The sequence below is a fragment of the Prosopis cineraria genome, unplaced genomic scaffold, assembly GCF_029017545.1.
Source record: "Prosopis cineraria cultivar Desert tree isolate PC_DT_omini unplaced genomic scaffold, ASM2901754v1 PC6, whole genome shotgun sequence".
NCBI lineage: Eukaryota > Viridiplantae > Streptophyta > Magnoliopsida > Fabales > Fabaceae > Prosopis > Prosopis cineraria.
In genome coordinates, this window is record NW_026555337.1 from 16,735,208 (window position 1) to 16,749,580 (window position 14,373).

General features: G+C 35.1%; 1 pseudogene; it reads right to left on the bottom strand.

Moving 5' to 3' along the window:
* Nucleotides 1–826: 826 nt before the first annotated feature.
* LOC129313003 (COP9 signalosome complex subunit 3-like) lies at nt 827–7,194 on the bottom strand (annotated as a pseudogene).
* Between the last annotated feature and the right edge of the window lie 7,179 nt (nt 7,195–14,373).

The following is a 14,373-nucleotide window of genomic DNA, read 5'->3' on the forward strand; positions in this document are numbered from 1 at the left end:
ATGGTCTATGTCAAGCTCCAACCGTACCAGTAACATTCCATACAACTACAAAAATTTCACAAGCTTGCTATGCATTATTTTGGCCTTTTTCCTGTAGAAGCCTAGATAGGAAAGGTAGCTTACAAATTGTCTTTACCTCCTAAAGCTAAGATTCATCCAGTCTTTCATGTTTCCTTGCTTAAGAAATGCAAATGAGACTATCAAAATGCTACTTTACCACTCTCGCTCACGATAGCACCTGAAGGACTTGTAATTCAACCTCACAATATTGTAGATACTTATTAGGTGCAGATGAACCATCAGTGGGTTTTGCAAGTTTTAGTTCAGTGGGAGGGACTTATTGAATCCACTTGGGAATGTTATGATGAACTTTTACAATTATATCACTTCTTTGACCTTGAAGACAAGGCCCAACGCAAAAGGGTAAGCAATGTCACAACCCAAGAGATTGATGCTATTAATGTCACAGCCCAAGAGACTGATGCTGTAGAGAATGGATTCAGACATGAGAAGGTAATGGGCATTAACCAATTCACTCAAGGGATAAAGAAGGGCCTAGGAGGAGTAAACAAGTTAAGAAACCCACGTGGAAATTGCATGAGCTAAACCTGGATGAGGAAGAATAAGAGGAGGACCACTCGAGAGGTAGAGGGAAGTTGGTTATGATTGTATTTCTCTCTCTGAATCTCTTCTATAGCAAATTACTGCGTATTTCTGTTTCTGTTATGCTTAATGTTATTTCAATTCCTTCTGTCATTGAATTGCAACAGACCCATTACTGTTTTATCAGTATTGAATATTGTTGAATATTCCATTACTCTGCATTTCTCGTTGAATTCCAATTTTTCAGATATTGTGAACGTGACATACTTTATATCTACTTTCTAGTCTCTATTTCCCTGTGTACTTGACAGCTACTATAGGACGTGCATAAATGGCCAAAAAATGTAGTAAACAAATTGCAGAGAGTCAACAAGAAATTTAACACACCATCCCAGACTATTCGCGAATAAACAAGGTAAAAAGCCATAGATAAACTCTTTACATTTCAGAACCAAAATAGAAAATCCACTTCCTTACTCACATAATAATGGGGCATCAATTGCATCATTTTAAAACCTTGCATAAAAAAACAAGGAAGCTTTGCCTTAAATGTTGAATTTCGTTGGAACCGTATCAAAGTCATCCATGTCAAATCTCTGTCGCTCTCGTCCAGCCTGGTAATGAGGTAGCCCTTGTCAGCGTTCGATGCTTTAAAAATAAGTTCAAATTACAGGATGAGTACAGAAGAACAGAGTTCTCATGTTGGACAAGTAAACCTGATCGCATGAAATTCGTTCATCCATAGCTGTTAGCTTCCTTGACAGTGCCATTATCCTGGGAATGAATTTGGAGATTAAAGAAACACAAGAAGCGTACCATATAATCGACAGAGATAGAAAGTGTAAAGAAAAGCTCAATGTTGGCAGCATATTTGCACGCAACGATGGCATGTGAAATGCTCATAAGTACAGAAAAGAAGGACAACTTGCTTGATGGGCTTTACAATTGGAATTTATAAGCATACAAGGAGCGTACCTCCGGATTGATGAATCAATATGCTCAATCATCTCACATGTTTTAAACTGCTCAGGATCCTCTAGGAATCTGACCATTCCATCCTTCTGGTTGATTGTTGCACATATCTCACCATCCTGAATCTGTATTTGAAAATATTTTACTAGTGGTACAATGTTAATTCCACATGAAAATCATCAACAAACTTGGTATTTTGAGGATCACCATTTGTAGCACATGCATCTCAGCCTCCTTTGGGCTGTTTAACTGCACTGTGTTGGCTATATCTTCTAGAGAAAGTGTCAAGTATGTCAGTCAATCTCTGAATATTTCGCTTATACATGGATGATACAACCTGCTTAACCAGGCCGAGGCTGCTGTCCTGAAACCAGAATTTTTTTTTTTCAGGTTATGCAAAACTAGAAATAGTTTTAGAGATATTATCATATGTCATAAAAAAGAATAATTAGAGAGAATCCTTCAGTCAAAATAGTTGAAGCTTTGTTGGAATAATAAAGTCACAAATGGACTTACAGATTCAAACTTCTCAGCATTTGACTGGACATAAGCCTCTAACTTGCAATTTTCCCAGTCCCGTAAGTATTCGCCAGTTCAATGTAAGGCTGCTCAAATGAAAAGCAATCTATTAAATAAAGGAATACAAGAATACCAGAATGACATACAAAATTATAATTTGCTAAAGCAGAATTAATTAACCAGAAAGGGAAGAGGACAAATAACAAAAGTCAAAAACATGTAAAATTAGTAAAGATTGCTTCCCTTTTAAGCGGATCGCACCACAAAATTAATTAAATAAAAGACCTATAAATAAAATTCTATTGAGCAAAGCCACAAATTGATTTTAAGGGTTGTTCCAGTAAAAAGCAACCTGAGCATGTTGCAGCAAGGATTTCTCAGCGGATTCCTCTATTATATATGAGCACAAGAATTAGGACTGTATATTTTATTAACTGATGTTTTCATTGATCTGCCTCTTCCTCCTTGTGTTCATTGTTCTCTCATCTTAGAAAGTGGGGTGGAGTAGACAACCCACTCCATCAATAGGACGTTTTATGTCAAAAATGAACAGTATCCCATTTCTGTTGATAGTACGTTGCAGTATCATTAACGGGGTGGAATGGGTTTCGAGAGTGAAGTTTTCATTAGTATTAGTGATAATGATGTTAAACCATGTAACAAATAAACAAATCGAGAGATTTAACAAAAGAAATGCAAAATTTTATATAGAACCAAGCTGCAGTTAAAGGTTCTCAACTTTCTCCACGTAAAAGTAGCCACAGGTGCTTGCCTTTCAGTGCCGTAGTGAAGCCACACCTCCTATGAATCATGACATGAGAGATGCTAGACCTATTTGGGGCCTTGCCTCAACACCAACAACAATGACCCAAGACATTTCAAATCATGCAATTTGGAGTGGTTAGAAATTTCGGGCATATGATGGATTAGGATGGTTTTAAACATACAATCAATGGTTAAGATGCTCAAACCATTTCACCCTACCCCATTCCAGTTCTAAACCATCCCCGCAATCATGTCAAACAACAGAACACACCAGAGAATTAACTAGGGAAAAACCCTTAAAAATACGAGAATTGTATTATTGGATAATTGATTATAAAAGGCATTGGGATTGATCCTTGCAATGCATAATTTAGCAGGATATTCTAAATATGCTTCAAAAATAAAGTGATTCGATGCAAATAATACCTGACAGAAGTTCTTTAGGTTTCTCTGAGCTACAGAAGAAGCATACTTAGGAAGACTGGTAGAGAACTGCACCACATTTATAACAGGTCAACAAACATAAAAAGATAAAAAGGGAGGGATTGCAGAAGCAAGGCTTAATTTGAAACTTCATCTTAAGTATAACATGATGAAAAATTGCAAAAAATACGAGTGTCTTTCTTAAGTATAACATAATATAGTAAATGACAAGCATAGGGCAACATTTGAAACTTCATCTTATAAAAGGCCACCTGAAAATCAGGTTTCGTAGTTTCCCTTTTAAGAATAGTGGAACATGAATTCTAACTAAATATATGAAGAGCATTATGAATTACATATTGTAATAAAACAATTCATGGTTCTTTATCCAAAAAGCTTTCAAGTTAAAATGATCCTTAAAAAACATAGATGAAATATAACTCCTACAATCCATCTCAACTTAAAAGAGATGAAGAAAGATGCTTACCTGTCCATGGCGAATGAGAGAAATCAATATATACTTCTTGTAAGCTTCAACAGCAACAGCATTTATTGTAGACATTGGAGCAGTTACAACCTGGAAAGCAACTCATAAGCTACCAAGCACAAGGTTACAATTAGAAAAAACTATGACTGCTGTAAGCAATAGCTTTCGTATAAATGACTTACATTATGCAAAAGCTCCAAAGCCTTTTGAAAGTGCTTCTGTCCAATGCATATCATACCTCTAATACAAATTCAAAAGTCAGACATAAGCAAATTCCTCACTGTTGCCAAAGAACTCATGACCAAAAGCAAAACCACAATGTTGGTTCATTGATGATTCTGTTCATAAGTTTAAAACTGATCCACCTAGTTGTCTCAATGATTATGATTACAACTAAGATTAAATCAAGAAATTCTGCAGATTTAAAGTGCCACAGTATTGCATGGTTTGTAGCGACTAGAAGACATGGATCTAAGTTAGGAAGAAACTGGTATATGCCAATACAGATACTCAATACAGAAGCAAAAATCATAAAGGTCAAGTAGTAACAAAGATAAGTCTTTAGTTTTGCCTCTTTGAAATTAAATTTACAGTCCAGCTTTGACTAAATTGCGCTCAAATTTGAAATAAACTTTTGCCATGGTTGTGGTGGCCATTTTGTGCTTTTTTTTTTTTTTGGTCCCTTTCTCTTTACATTCTCACAACTATGCTGGGATTTACACTTTACAACTATAAAAACAAGTCAGTTTGTTCAAGACTACGAGCACAAATGTTCTTAGTATTGACACATCAAACGCCTAAAATCTATCAGCACAATGATTACATATGGATTTCCATAATTGATGTCAAAAGAAGAACAGCTTTCTAGCGCAAATGAGAATTCAGATAGAAACAAGTGCAATAAAACATCATCGATGTTGATATACTAGAGAAAAAACTACTCAGTCCTCCCCCTTTTAAGAATGAAATGGGGAGGAAATGAACATGACCATAATAACAGTAGAGAAAAAGGTCTTTTGGCTGATCTACTTTAAAAATATTATCCTCTAATACTGACATACCAGTTTTATAACACTTTGCCAACAGGCAAAGCATAAGAAACTCTGGATGTAGAGGAGTCAAGTGTTCGGTAGAGGTCTGAAGTTTCTTAAGAGCAGTCAGCATTGGAGCCACCCCCTGCATGGGGGTTTGAAGCAGCATCACTTGATCCTTGAACCTCTTGCATAGAGATACGACTGCAAAAAATGAACAAACTAATACTTATACATCATAGATAGGAAGAATAATGGCATCAAAAGTTCAATACTACAATGCAGATGTAGCAGGAGACAAAATTGAATACATTTATCAGGCATTAACCGAATTTGTTCTGCTGCACAAGCATCAATAAAGCTGGTGATAATCGGAACTACTGTCTCAGCTTGCACTTTTGTAATTGGACCAGCTGTAGATGCCTCTCTGTTAACATAGATGTAAATTGAAGGAAAATATATACATCTTTCAATAAGAAACAACTGCAACTTAATTTGACGCACAAAGTGACACCATGCACAACATTATCAGCTTCCATAGCTAGGATTTGTAAGCATGATCATCTTTACAAACACCACTGTGAGTTGACTTCAGGAATCATATTACATAATGCTTTCTTAAAACTTGCAACTCTGCTAAACACAATGCTTTCTTACAATCTCTGACGAATTAAATAGGAATGGATTATCTTGTGATGAAAACAGTTTCTAAATCCTCAGGAAAATCTTTCAAATCAGTGATCACTTGACAAAACAATGTTTTGTTAAATCATAATTACGTTTTAAAGGTTCATAGCAACTTTTTGATTTTGTTGATGTTCCATTGTTGGAAAATATTTTTGTCAGGAATTCCAAATTAGGCATTCTCCTAATGCAAGCCAAATGAAAAAGATGGTCAGCAATTCTTTCCTTCTTTCTCACAATCAATCAAAGGCTGCATGTTCCTTCACTTGTTTGAGGAACCCCGATAAAATCACGATTTCAGATTTTTCACTTCAAAACACTAAACCCTAACTCATTACGAAACATATTAAACAAACAAAACCTAAGACTGCTTTAAAAACTAATTTCGAAGGAAAAAGTGAAAGAAAGAGCGTCCGTTAAACTTAGACTTACAGGATATACAGATAACCAAGAAAGTGCTTGGAGTGGTCAAGGTGGCTGAGAACAGAAGACAAACGAGTCAAGTCAGTGCAAAGCAGGTCATCGGAAGACTTCAAGATACCAAGAAGATGAGGGATGTCAGTGTCTGAAAGTCCTACAATTTGCGCGCCGAGATGTTCAAGCGGGTCCATCACTGTAGATTCACTCGCTCAGTCCAGTGCGCGCAGCTACCAATGTGAACTGCTTTGCTTCCTTCCCTGATTCTGCCAGAATCAGCCGGAAAGATCAGCACTTTATTCATAGTTTGCATGGATGAAAATTTTGATGATTCCGGCCATTAGGTAATTTACATCAAGCCCAAGTCTAAACTAGGCTGGCTGATAAATCCACCCCTTGTTCAGCCATATTCTAATTTTATTTTGACTCAAATCCAAAAGCTTTGAATCAATGTTGTTAAAACTGGACAATCCGACCATCAGCGACATCCGACCATCACCCGCTGAGTAAATTGGTCTAGTTCAACCAATTGAACCACTTATGCTGTTGGGCTGAATTGACCTGGACAGAACTGTTTGATTTTGATTGAACTGGAGTTGACTTAGAACCTGAATCCAGCTCAATATGGGTCATTCTAGGTCAAGTAAAAAAATTAAAAAAGAAACTTAAGGCTCGTACATAGCTCGTCCAAGACTCAAGGAAGCACAAACACCACAAACCTGAGCTGAGAGCCTGAGACCTCACCTCTAACCTCACTCTCGCAATCGTGGCTCACCTGACCTCTCACATTCACAATCTCACTTTCACACCCTCGAGCTCAAACTCGTCTCTCGTCGTCTCACAGCTCTGGTCTCACTCTTGCCTGACCTCTCACACCCTTAGAGCTCAGACTCGTCTCTCGTCGTCTCACGCCTCTAGTCTCACTCTTGCCTCTCTCTATTTCTCATCTCCAATCAACTAATCAAGCCATCAAATTCAAAATCTCACTCAAATCTCATCTTGCACTCTGATTTTGATTCGTCCCCCTCTCGCATCTCACTCGCCATTCTCAGCCCAAACCCAAATTTCGTGCCACCATTCTCAGCCATTCTCACCATGCTCAAACTGCGAAGGCAAACTCGGATGACCTTAAGCTAACTCTAGAGGCTAGAGTTTCATGTCGCCATCGAGATATTAAGCTCGTACCTCTGCCTCTGCATCTAATCGAGTTGCCTCCAACTCCTCCCAGCTCCAGCTCGTGCCTTTACCTCTGCGTTATTCTCATTTTGCTCTAGCTTGTTTGATTCTCGGCGTGCTTTGCTCTCCTTCCGGGTTCAAATTCTAACTTCTATGTTCTATCTATGTATTTGAGTTTGTATAATGAGTAGTATGTATGCATGATTCGTCCAGCCATTTATATGCTTGTTTGCTCTATTTTTCATGTTCTATTTGTGCTTTCAATTTAAATTTAGAAAATATCATCTGAACAAATATCTAGTACTACATATACACAATCTATTAGAGCTACGTCAGATCCTACATGGGAGCATTACAATGAAATACCGAATGAAAAAGGTGGCAAACCTTACTTAAGATGCCTATATTGTGGAAAGAAATTTGGTGGTGGTGGAATACACAACACCTTGATGGGAAAAAAGGAGATCCAACTAGTTGAACAAGTGTGCCACATGATGTTCGCTATCAATTAGAGGAAAACTTGAAAGAAATTGATCAAAAGAGACTAGTTAAGAAATTGAGAAAACAAGAAGAGGACAATCCATAGGAAGCGGATGATGAAATTGTGCAAGAAATAATTCCTCCAAGTTCATCTCAACCAGCTAAAAAAAGGCATCTACAGCTGGAGACAAATTCTTTGCCTCAAGGACAACCTCGGGAGCACAGTTAGGAATTCGAAGTGCATTTACAAGTAAAGAAGCTTTGCATAGAGTGTATTTAGGTGTGGTTAGGTGGTTGAATGATTGTTGCATTCTTATGAATACTGTAAATTCTATTTACTACTAGCATATGATAGATGTTATTTCAGCTATTGGCCCTGGTTATAAAGGACCAACTTACCATGCTATGAGAACCAAATTATTGCAAGACATGAAAAAGAAGGTGCAGTTATTGGTTAATGAATGTAGAAACTTTTGGGCTAAGACTGGATGTACAATAATGGCTGATGGTTAGCAGGATCAAAGAAATAGACAGTTGATTAATTTTCTTGTTTACTGCCCTTGAGGAATGGTCTTCATTAAATCTATTGATACATCAGATATTGTTAAGGATGCTCAAAATCTTTGCAACTTATTCATGAATATGGTTGCTTTTGTTGGTACAGATAATGTTGTCTACTTAGTAACTGATAATGCATCTAATTATAAAGCTACTGGAAGGTTGTTAAATGATAAGTTTCCTTCTATTTTCTAGTCTCCTTGTGATGCCCATTGCTTAAATTTGATTTTATCAGATATTAGCAAAATGGAGATTGTTAGTAGCTTAGCAACACATGCATCCATGGTTCCAAAATTCATTTACAACCATGTCTTTTTGCTAGCTTGGTTAAGGAAAAGAGATGGTTGGACAAAAATCATCCGCCTCGAAGCAACACGATTTGCCATTACATTTATTGCCTTGAAAAGTATCTATAAGCACAAGCATGATATTCAAGCTTTGATAACAAGCAAGACATTTGTAGAATCTAGATACTATAAGGATTCAAAGGCAAAGGATATGACAATGATTGTATTGGACAATCAATTCTAGAATAATTGTAAAATTGTTGTTGAAATTGTAAAGCCACTTGTGAGATTGTTGAGAATTGTTGATTCTGATGATCAGCCTTCACTTGGCTATGTTTATGATGGCATGTACAGAGCAAAAAGAGCTATAGAGAATACTTTCAGGCATAAAAAATCTCTATACAAGCCTTACACAAGTATTATTAAGAGAAGGTTGGATTCTCAACTTCGACAAAATCTTCATGCAGTAGTATATCTCTTCAATCTTGCTTTCCTTTATGATAAGGAAAATTTTTCTAGAAAGCCAGAGGTTATGCAAGGATATCTTAATGTAATAGATAGAAAAATTTCTTCTAATAAGACTAAGTTTTTATTAGAAGGCATACAATACCAAGAAAAGTGTGGAAGCTTTAGTCATCTATTAACTATAGAATCTGCAAAAACCATGTGACTTAGTAAAATTTATACTTTTATCTTTGATATTTATTTTTTTATCTTTAAAATATATTCTAATGACTTATTTTTTCTCATAATTAGGGAGCAGCTGTCCAAATGTTAAAGACTTGGCTGTTAAGATATTAGGCCAAACTGTATCTTCCTCAGGCTGTGAAAGGAATTGGAGTGTCTTTGAAAGAATACACTCCAAGAAAAGGAATAAGTTGAAGCATGAAATATTGAATGATCTTGTTTATATTCATTATAATTTTTGATTAAGGAATAGGTAAATTATTCAAAATTTTGCTTTCATTTGTAGTTATAAAAAATAAGTTACATGAATCCTTATGCTTTGTTACTATCATGTATTTTTATTAGAGTTGCTAACAAGAAGAAAGCTTTGGACCTTGTTGATTATGAAAGTATTGATAAGATTAATTATTGGGTAATGAAAGAAGATGATTGTTCTTTACTCAATGTTGATGAGATAGAATGAGATCTCATTTATGATGACACAATGCTACCAAAAGCTATCATTCATCAAGAGAATGAAGAAGGTTTGGTGTTGTTTACTTAATGTTTTCACTTTTTTTATCACTTATCATGTGATTCTCATTAATTTGATTATATAAATTAAATGTTTGTTTGTGAAGATAATGAACAAAGAGGCAACATGGCAGATAGTGAAGCTATTGGTGAACTTGATTTACAATTATTTTCTAAAGAGGATGTTGATAGCTTTAGTGAAGATGCTGAAGCTTTTAAGCTTGCACATGCTTGGATTAACCAAGATCCCCCAATACTTGATAAGCCATGAAAATTTAAATTTATGATGTTGTGAACTTTACAATGATATGTTTGAGCTATCTATTTTGGATTTGTGATATCTTTGCTGACACTTTGAGCAATTAGAACATGTTTGAGACATATTTTGGATTTGTGATGTCACTGTTTGAGATTTTGAGCAATTAGAACATGTTATACAATGTGAATTTGTGGTGTTGCTTGATATATTATTTTTTTTGGTCAAATTAATGTCTTGTTTATATATATATATATATATATATGCATATAAATATTATTTTTATTTAATTTTTATGTCATCGGTTTGACTGTCGATCTAACCGGTTGAACCGTGAGAACTGTGACCCGCTACTCTTTCCAATTCAATGTCCGATCCGAGTTTCAAAACATTGCTTTGAATCAATGCTCGAATCTTTGATAGGAAAATTGCCCACATTTAGTATAAGATTCCCTTCAATTAAAAAAATATATCATATGTGTAGCCAAAAAAAAAAGATTCCTAAAAAGGGCTTTTAGAAATGAAAAAGTTTAGCACAATTAGTTCATCCTTCACAATGTAATAAATTAAAATTTGAATCCCTATTAAGAAAAGCATTTACATTTAGTACCTAATAGTGCCTCAAAATTATCTCCAATAGAAAAAATAAGGAATTTAATTGTGCACCTAAAATTACCCATGGTAGACATGTGACAAGTGAAGGAGTTTAGGAATACTTACAGCTATGTAGCTCCAATATAAGTCGTAAGAACATAGGGCAAATAGAAAATTACCATCAATATATTAGATATAACAAAATGGTTGAAGCCTATTCTTGAAAGTGGCTTAGCGTGGCTCTTAACTCAAAATGCTATTTATAGAGCTAATGCTATTATTCATAAAGCCATTTGGCTCACCTTATTTTCATGGCTTGCATGTTACGCTCTGATGATCCTCGCTTTTACATTGGGCTAAAGGGTATGAGAAAAAAATTCCTCTTCTTTTTTCTTTTAAATTTCAAAACTCCCTCCATATTTTTAAGTTTCTTTAAACAAGCTAATTTTGAGTTCCATTTAGATGTCTTCTCATATAATAGAACAAAAAGGCTAGTAAAAGTTTGATCTGAGAGGGAGAGAATATGGAGGAAAGAAGAGCTAGAGATAGGAAGGAAAAAAGGCATTAAGAGTATTAGAGGAATGGGAACAATCCAACACTTTCTTCCTCCTCCTCCCTTTCCTCACATTTGCTATCACTTTCTTCTATCAACACTCATTGTCATTGCTCAAAAAAAGTTTTCAATTTTAGGGTTTTAAGTATGATACTTTTGAGAAACTAGGGATTTTTCCCTGATGTGATGAGTGAAGACTGGGGGCAGAGTTGGTTCTTTCATTTTAATGGAGGCCACGGCTAGTATTGCTGCTACTACCACCACTCATAAGGGTTCTCTGTTGATGCCTCCTTCATCCTAGAAAGAGTTACAGGCTATTGGGGACTAACATTCAATATGAAATAAGGGAGACAAGGTAGTGTGTGGTGGGAAAATAATTTGCATTCTCTCACCTTTATGGTTGAGAGAGTGTTAGTCTAATGATAATGCATGTTATGAAATTTAGAGCTTCATTATCCATGGAGATCAATATTTTGTTTTTTTTTCTTATGCTCACCTTATGGGTTTTATAGATTTTCTTAATGGCCAAACTAGATAATTATAGTCCTCTCCTTTATTTCATTGCCTTTCATCGCTACTTACTCAGCCATAAATAGCTTTAATAAATGAAAAGAAGTAGCAAAAACATTAAAACTCAGAAAAGGTAGGTTTATCCCGAATCTTAGTGATATTCCTTTTTCCCCTTCCCTTTATCTCTTTCATTGTGATCTTGACGAATTTGATTGAAAGTTTCACAAAAGGTCTAGTCGACTCTTTTAAGAATGCTGTGAATGCTTCATTGGACAAGGCCTAATATGTTGTTTCTCATAATAACGTTGATACTAGGTATTGTTCATAATTGATATTATTTACCTTTTGATTATTTTGGCATGGTTTCCAAATAGTAAACACTTCCCATTCTAAACTATTTTTGCCTAATGGCATGCTTAATTCCTCTTTCTCCCTTGCCCTCCCTTTCTTTAACAAGATACATCATGTGTATCTACTGACCTTATTCATATATGATATATCCCTGTTGTGTTAAATATTATTTATACTGAAGAAGAATTTGATTAGACAAGGTTTTAAGATGTTTGGTTCTCTATATGATTTTTTTTATAAATATGAAGGTTGCAGGTAGTTGCTTGCTCTTTGTTGAAATATACCTTTAATTTATTATTGTGCATGAAAATCCTAATTGCTTCGGTGATCAACATTTTTATAATATGGTTATTTCAATGCATATATGTTAAGTTTCATTCTCAATCTAATGGCTTAACAGTCCATGAAGTAGCAACATGTACATATTGAGTTTAAGTTTGAGCTAGGTGTTCGTTTGTTCATGTTTAAGATTGTTATCATGATGTCACAAAAAGCCAATACTAAAAGGAGAAAATTTGTACATTTTATGGCATTGATTTTATTGACCATTAAAGAAATATAGGTCCCTCAAAAAGTCAAGATGTAAAAAGAGAAGAACAAAAGTTATTTCTCACCATCTTAATTTGCAAATACCTATACTTATTAGCTTGGATTAATAAGGACTTTGATAGAGCTCGGCTCTATTTACTAGTTTTCAATAGAACCTTAACACCAAGAAAAATAAATGAAGGGAAATTCTTAGGTTTTGATATCAATATGAAATAACCGAATCAATGTTAAAAATTAGAGTCACTGATTCTAGCCAAAACCTTATTCCCTATAACAACAAAATACAATAAAGAAATAGTCACCAATAATATACACATAAAGGTCAGGTCTCCCACTGGTGTTCGAGAGACCAGCACTCCTCTCTCTAATATCTAAGTTACAACATACTCTAAGTGCCAAAACAAATGATAACAAAATATTAAGAAAGCAGAAAAGTGACACCATCACCTAAGCTGAACCTACAACTACCCTACACACATGATGATCTATCCTATAAAATTTGGACCCTAAGGTTAAGAGTTTTGACCCGCTAGATTTTCATTTATGTTTTTTTTCTTTTTATAAGTCTATGCAGTTCCTTAAGTCACATCAGTACCCTCTCCTAAAAGCTTCACCTTGTCCTTAAAGAGAAAAATCTAGAAATTGCATGGAGATGATATCAATAGTTTGCCAAGAATTCTCAAACTTCAATAAATTTAACAACAACTTCTTATTGACCATTTAGAAGTTTTCAGACACTTCAGATCTCTTAGGGCTGTACTTGGTGTTTAAAGTCATAAGACAAAGCTGAAGGGACAGTTGAAGTAATTATAGTAGAGTGCATGGTTTTTTTAAGTTGGCAAATGTGAAAAATCAAATGAAGGTAGGCTATAGGAGGTAATTATAGCTTATATGCAACTTTTCTAACCTTTTCAATCACCTTGAAGGGACCGTAAAAGCATGGACTTTGCTTCTCATTAACTCTTCTAGGCAGAGTTTTAAATCTATATGGCCTAATTTTAACATAAACCAAGTCTCCTACCTCAAACTAAACATCCTAACAATGCCTATCAACTTGGTGCTTCATCTTATTTTGTGCCATGGCTAAATTTTCCTTTAAAGTTGCAATTATCTAGTTGTGAAGTTGAATATACTCATTAACCTCTTTTGTCGTTGAATGTTCATCTTGCAGCTTAAAAAATGTAAGAGGATCCTGACCATGCACAGCTTTAAATGGTGACATTCCTACGGCACTATGATATGATGAATATTCTACCCATGATAGCCATTTGACCCATTGATTAAGCTTCTAACTGGTAAAACAGTATGAATATGTTTCCAATCCTCTATTAAGCACCTTGGTTTGTCCATCAGACTCAGGATGATAAATGGAGCTTAGACATAATTGAGTACCAACCTGCTTGAATAATTCCCTCTAAAATTGGCTTATAAAGACCTTATCCTTATTTGAAACAATTATTTTTAGAAACCCATGCAACTTGACAATCTCTTTCACAAAAGTTTCAATAATTTCCTTAGTAGTAAAAGAATGGGAAAGGGGTAGAAAATGAGCATATTTGGTAAGTCTATCAAAAACAACAAGAATGGTGTCATACCTCTAAGACTTAGGAAGCCTGGTAATAAAATCCATGCTAATATCCTACCATACATTTTGAGGTATAGGAAGGGGTTGCAAAAGGCCAGCTAGAGATAATGCTTGGTATTTTCTCTTCTGACATACAACACATTAAGCAACGTATAGCTATATGTCTTTTTTCATTCCTTCCTAATAAACAATGTTAGTCAATCTTTTGTAAGTCTGGAGGTAGCCCACTTATCCCCAAATAAGTGAGTCATGATATTCCTTAAGCAATAGTGGAATCCGAGTAGAATTCTTACGCAAAACCATCCGTCTATTATAGTGCAAATAGAATTTGTTTAAGCTATATCCCTTAACACTGCTTGGTTTTATAATGATT